Source organism: Halichoeres trimaculatus, unplaced genomic scaffold, assembly GCF_033239565.1.
Source record: "Halichoeres trimaculatus isolate MK-OKI-2021-1 unplaced genomic scaffold, fHalTri1.1 fHalTri1_scaffold_5, whole genome shotgun sequence".
Taxonomy (NCBI): Eukaryota; Metazoa; Chordata; class Actinopteri; order Labriformes; family Labridae; genus Halichoeres; species Halichoeres trimaculatus.
Genome location: NW_027437183.1, coordinates 32940454 through 32946453, shown reverse-complemented (window position 1 = coordinate 32946453; position 6000 = coordinate 32940454).

Sequence of the window (6000 nt, the reverse complement as noted above, 5' to 3'; positions counted from 1 at the left end):
TCCCCCGTGCAGCGCCGCTGGTGAAGCTGCAGGGAGGGAAAAGAGTTGTGTTGCTATGGAAGAATTTCAACACCCAACTGCGTGGCTGGTGTGGCTGACAGGGTGGTGCTGTGGCTCGGCTTGGCTGAAGGGGTGGCCCTAAAGAAGAGCAACTTTAGTGTAAGTTGCCTTCCCTTGCTCAATGACCAAAGCATTTTGATGTTAGGTTGTGACACATTCTTTTCTGCCGTACAGATTCGAGCTTCCAGCATTGATCTCGTCCTTACAACCAGCCCTGGTTTCTCCCTGTGCAGCTGTGGTAGGACGCCAGCTTTAAACGGCCATCACTGGAGCTGATACTGCTGTTTTGGTTATACCAATCTGGTTATGCTATTGTTTAGTTCAGTTCTTCCTTTTTTTTTTCTTTTTTTTTTTTTCTCTTAATTTTGTTTTGGTTATTATCTACTTCTGCTTCACTTAGATGTGTTTTTTTTTGTTTCACTCATTTCATCAGTTTAAATTTTAATGCATCAAATTTTATTCCTATTGTGAGAAAATCTGGCTGTGTTTCCCAAAAATAATCTTATATTAAATCAAATTCAGATAATTTAGATTTAGCTTGTTTGGTCACATGATCCACGACCTGACCTGACGTGCCCTGAGCTAAGCGCCGCCCTGGCTGTAATTGCCGATGCCTACTGCTGACGGGCGGACAATCAACTGGTCCAGTGAGTAGGTTTTGCAGTGGTAGTGTTTAGTTTGTGCACAGTTTATTCTTGCAAAAAGACTGAAGTTAGAGTGAGCAATAAGCATCCTCTGTCTCAGCAACTGTTGAATGTTCATTCTCCAAACTGAAGCGAAAACAAAACTTTGCTCTGAGGAGAGGTTGTCTGAGGTAAAATGTCACTGTTATGTTTAAAAAACACAGAAAGACACTGACAAACACGCACACACACACACACACACACACACACACACACACACACACACACACACACACACACACACACACACACACACACACACCCTCCTTTATCCTCTTTCTCCAAATATTTACGTGTCTCTTTATGTTCACAACAGTTATTTAGTGTGTTATTTTTGTTTTTTGGTGTGAATTAAAAAATAAAACTGTGAAATTAAAATAAAGAGCTGTCATAACTGCTTCATTTTTGTCCTCCAGTTGCTACAATTCAGCTGGTTATATTGTAAGGTATGTACTTTCTGTATGGCATTTTAACTTTGTGCTCCATGTGCTCCCTTTTTAACTTGAAACACCTGCCCCTCCTGAAGTCTTTGCACGTCCCTGATTATCTTTTTGTTGCCCACAGGTGCCATTTTATTGTTGTTGTTGTTTTTTTGTTTTTCTTACTTTAATATGGTTTAAGAAGTGACCCTTCATGAACACAGGCATTCTGCGTAAATGTATTGATGTTAGACTGCGCTAGAACAGTTTCAGAATCCATCAGTATCCAACTTCACCGTACCCTTAATACCACACTCTCTGACAAAGAACTAATTTTTTTTTTTTTTCTTCGTGTGAAGACCAAAACCTGAAGGATATATCCTGTGTTGAAATCGTGCAAATATCTTTAACAGGCTTGGTGTGTTAGCTCTTGCAGTAAACAGTGGATTTCCTGCTGCAGCTAGAGGGCAAAGAGAAAAAAACTGAACATTCTGTTAATTCTGAAACACTGAGCTTTAAGAGGTCATAAAGAACATACCCGTCGGCAAAAACTAAAACTAGCAAAATGGGGTCTCCAGGATCTGAAGTGTGAGGGCCTCAGAATTCAATCTGTCATAACTTGCTGATGATGTTGTTCTATTTGCCTCTTCAGGCTGGGACCTCCAGCAGGCAGTGGAGGAACAGAGTGCAAAGCTTCCTGACTTTATTCCTCGAATAAAAATCAGAATCTCTTTATTGTTTCGTGGAGTGAAATAAGTTTTGCAGCAGGACACACTAAAGACAAGTTAACAACAACAGGGTTAAACAAAATAAAAGTTGAAAAAGATAAAAATACACAATACACAATACAGAGGAGCGCAGAGGTGCGCGTCCACGCCTCCCTCCACGCAAATGGCAGAGAGGGAGGAGAAAAGCCGTGAGTGGGTTTAACACAGCCGAGCGCTGTTTTCACCAATCAAATGAGCGCCTCTCCTCGCCTTTAAATGCCCTGCGGCCGAGGTGCAGCATCTGATTGGTCTGACTGATCTCCAGCACCGCGGAAACAGTGCTGGTAGCGGAGACGGTCAGAGCCGCTGTCCCAGCATCAGCAGAATGGACAGCGGGGCGCATCGGAGGACACGAAGCGCATCACCTTGTGGGCCAGCTCCCAGGACAGATTTAATCTGTTCCTTTGTCATTAATAGGAGTAAAAAATGAAGAGACAGTTACACAGCTGGCTTATCCATTCAGAATACGTTTGATCCACCTGCACTCCTGGTTTGTCATCGCCAAGCAGAACCTTTGATACACTGAATACTCCCCCGGTGTCTCCACCTCATCCTCCTTACAATAATGTACACTATCTTTTTAGATCACATTAAAAATAAAGACTAAAACAGAGAAATATGGGAAATCACGGGTAAATCCTGAGTGACAAACATTTATTTTGTCTCTTTTTTCTTCGTCTTTTCTCTCCCTCTTTTCTTTGAATTAAATGAAATGAGAGAACCAGATATATACTCAGTATCAGATGTTAAGGCTGTTTATTGTTTAATTGTAAGATGTGCATCAAACTTCCAGCTGCTGTCAGGTTAACTTTCCATTATGACAAACGGCTTTAATCTGACATCAGATGTGACGGGACAGTTAATATAGATATAAATGTATATGCTGGTTCAGACAGTTACATTAAATACTGATTACTGTGATTGTTTATTGCATTAAAATGTGCCTGACACTCTGGAAACCTGCCTCTGAGGCTTTGTTGACATGTGCGCACATGTGCGCCTGTCACCAAATTACAGCTGCGGAGGGTGTGCTCCGCTTTGCGCCGAAGATAGACCAGGTTGGAGCTGGCGAGCTTTCAGCGCACTTTTTTGGCACAAAACTGTCACTGCGCCAACATGAATGTGCTGACACCTCCCCCTGGTGCGCCGTCAACTCCCCCTGGCGCGCAGTCACACCCATCTCTGCGCAGACGGTCTACCAAATTGTCAAATTGGCAGCGCACGGTGGTGCGCTGCACGAAATTAGCACTGCGCACGGTGCGCCAGGCTTGCGCCCCCTGCGCTGCGCCACGAAATTAGAGCCCTGAAAGTTTAGTTTAGAGCTCATACCAAAATGAAAAATTACTACAAAACAGTGGCGATTGCTCTAAGACTGCAAGGGAAGCTCAGCTTCCCCTAAAATGTCCCTAAAAGTGGTGATATGTTCTGCTGTGTGTACATTTCATTGACAAAATCTGCGCTAGAATTCCTTCATCTTTTGTTCAGAATCAGCTCCTATCACAAGTAACTGACTCCACCTCCTTCTCATTCATCCCCACAGCGTCTCAGCTCTTTAACACCGTCAAGACGCTGAGCGTCTTCTGACTTCAGTGGGGAAGCCTAGAGTGGGTTGTTCCACTGGGGAAACTGGACGGTCATTGGATAAACACTGGGCTTTGTCCCGTTCAATCCCTGGAAAAAACACCTGGTTGGTACGACAGGGTCACAGATCATTTTATTGAAAAGGAACGGAGGGTAGAATTTACGTTTAAATAGGGTGACCAAGCATCCTCTTTTGCCCGGACATGTCCACTTTTTACGTCCTGTCCGGGGTGTCCGGGCGGGTTTAATAAATTCACGAAAATGTCCGGTATTCACTGATTTTCATAGGACCATCACGCGCGTCCTTAAATTGACCGCCGCTTGCAAACAATACTATCATGCGCATCACTTACCGAGAGGCTGCCTTGTGGGCAGGTCTGCTCTACGTGTGCACACACACATAGAGAGTGAGAAGATCAGAGAGAAGGCGAGAGAGAGAGAGACATAGACGTTGAGCGGAGAAGACGGGGCTGTTTGGACAGCGGAGCTGTATTGCACTGAAGATGCCTAAGCGTAAGTGCAGCTTCACAGATGAACTGCAAAAAAAAATTTCCGACATACCGTCCCAATCGGGACAAGTGGGAGGCGGAGTGAACCGTGTGCAAAGCTGGCACATATGTCTCAGTGTCCAATAAAGGTGCTGGAGATCTCAAAGCTCACATGATCACTGAAAAACATGACATGACAGGGCATGTTTGGCATTTCATACTGTAAAACACCACAACAGCTACAGGTCCATGGATTGCACCAGTGCCTTGCTAAAAAAAAGACATTTCCTGACTCTGACGTTGCTAAAAAGTTTAGGAGTGCTGGCACCAATGCCCGGTACCTGGCTACCAGTGCTCAACGGTACAAATTTTCGGTACTTTTTTGTAGTTATGTGGTAAAAAATATCAATTTCTTTAACAATATTACATATATTTTTTTCAATTTAACATATATATCCTTCAGTATATACCCTTGCAATGCTGTGTTCATGTCCATCATGGAAAATTGACTATTCTTTCACTTCCTCACAGTCACAAGGATGTGTTCAGGTACCCAAACGTGGTACCTTTTGATTTCACATGAATCGGTACTCTGTACTTTTGACATTTGGTCGGTACCTTTTGAAGTACCCGATTCGGTACCCATCTCTAGGTGTAAAAGCCCCCCGTTATGTTGAAGTCACTCATGAAGCACTCAAAAAAATCCAGTACTGTGGTGTTTCCACAGACGGGAGTAGCCACGGGGCAGTGAAATATTAAGAATATAAGAAGTCTGTCTGAATTAGTGCCTCGAGGCCAGTGCGGTTGTCCTCTTTTTTGGAAATCAAAATATGGTCACCCTAGTTTAAATAAGTAAACAAATTAATGATATGATGTAGGCTGGAAAAAAAATCAGCTTCCCCTCCTTGACTGACCAGCAGCTGCCACTGCCACCAAGTAAACTAAAAGTGCAATGTGGGGATGTGCAAATGAGCATTAAAAGTGCAGGAATAAGAGCAGCCTAAGGGTTAACTGCCATTGGGTAAAAGATAGCAGTGGGACCTGAGGGCAAAAGCTCAAACTCATTCCCAGGTGGATGATTGGGACAACCCAGAACGTCATTGGCCTTTCTCAACACTTACCCCGACCTGCTGACAACCTGAGATTTTTCAAGCAGTTCTAACAAGACTGCCAAGACGATTCTTGTTAGTGAGGTTCAGGTTCCCAAACCAAACAAGAATACAAAAGGTTGAAACAGATTCAATAAAACTTCTGTAGGAGAGTCATCATTTCAGTAGAAACATGGAAGGTTCTCATTTTCCTCAGGAAGAACAATCTCTGTTGAACCTTCTTGGAGGTTGCGTCAACATGGGGTTAAAAACACAGTATGTTGTTGAGGACCACACCAGATATTTATAGGTCTCACCATCTCAACACCAGCACCTTTGATACCAGTAGGTGGAGGAAAAGAGGGAGACTTCCTGAAGTTGATAATCATGTCTGTGGTTTTTGACACGTTCAGCTCAAGAGAAGACTCATTAAACCAAGCCACAACATCATCTAGAGCAGGGCCGTTGTGTTTTACAGAGACAAATCTGAAATTATTGGAACACAACACCACAAAACACATGTTCATCCTTTTACCTGAACAACATCAGTGATCCTTTGTGACCATTTCTTTTTTCTTAATGTGTCCACTGACCTTTAACCATTTCAGTGTATATATAAATGACCTGACAAAGCCTTGAAGTGTTACTGAGTGTTGATTTGATCATTACTGAATATTGACACTATAGGCATTAACATGTCACCACAATTATCAGGTGACAATTGATGACTGTTTGAGTTTGTACTTAAAATGTAAATGAAATGATGACATGGGAAGAAAAATAAAGAGACCATACGATCAGCAGAGGTACTAAATTGGTTTATGTATATGAGTTTAAGAAAACTTTTCAGGACATGTTTGCTCTTTATCATTCTTCTTCCTAAGAACATCACAGAGCAAAGTTCCCTGCAAATG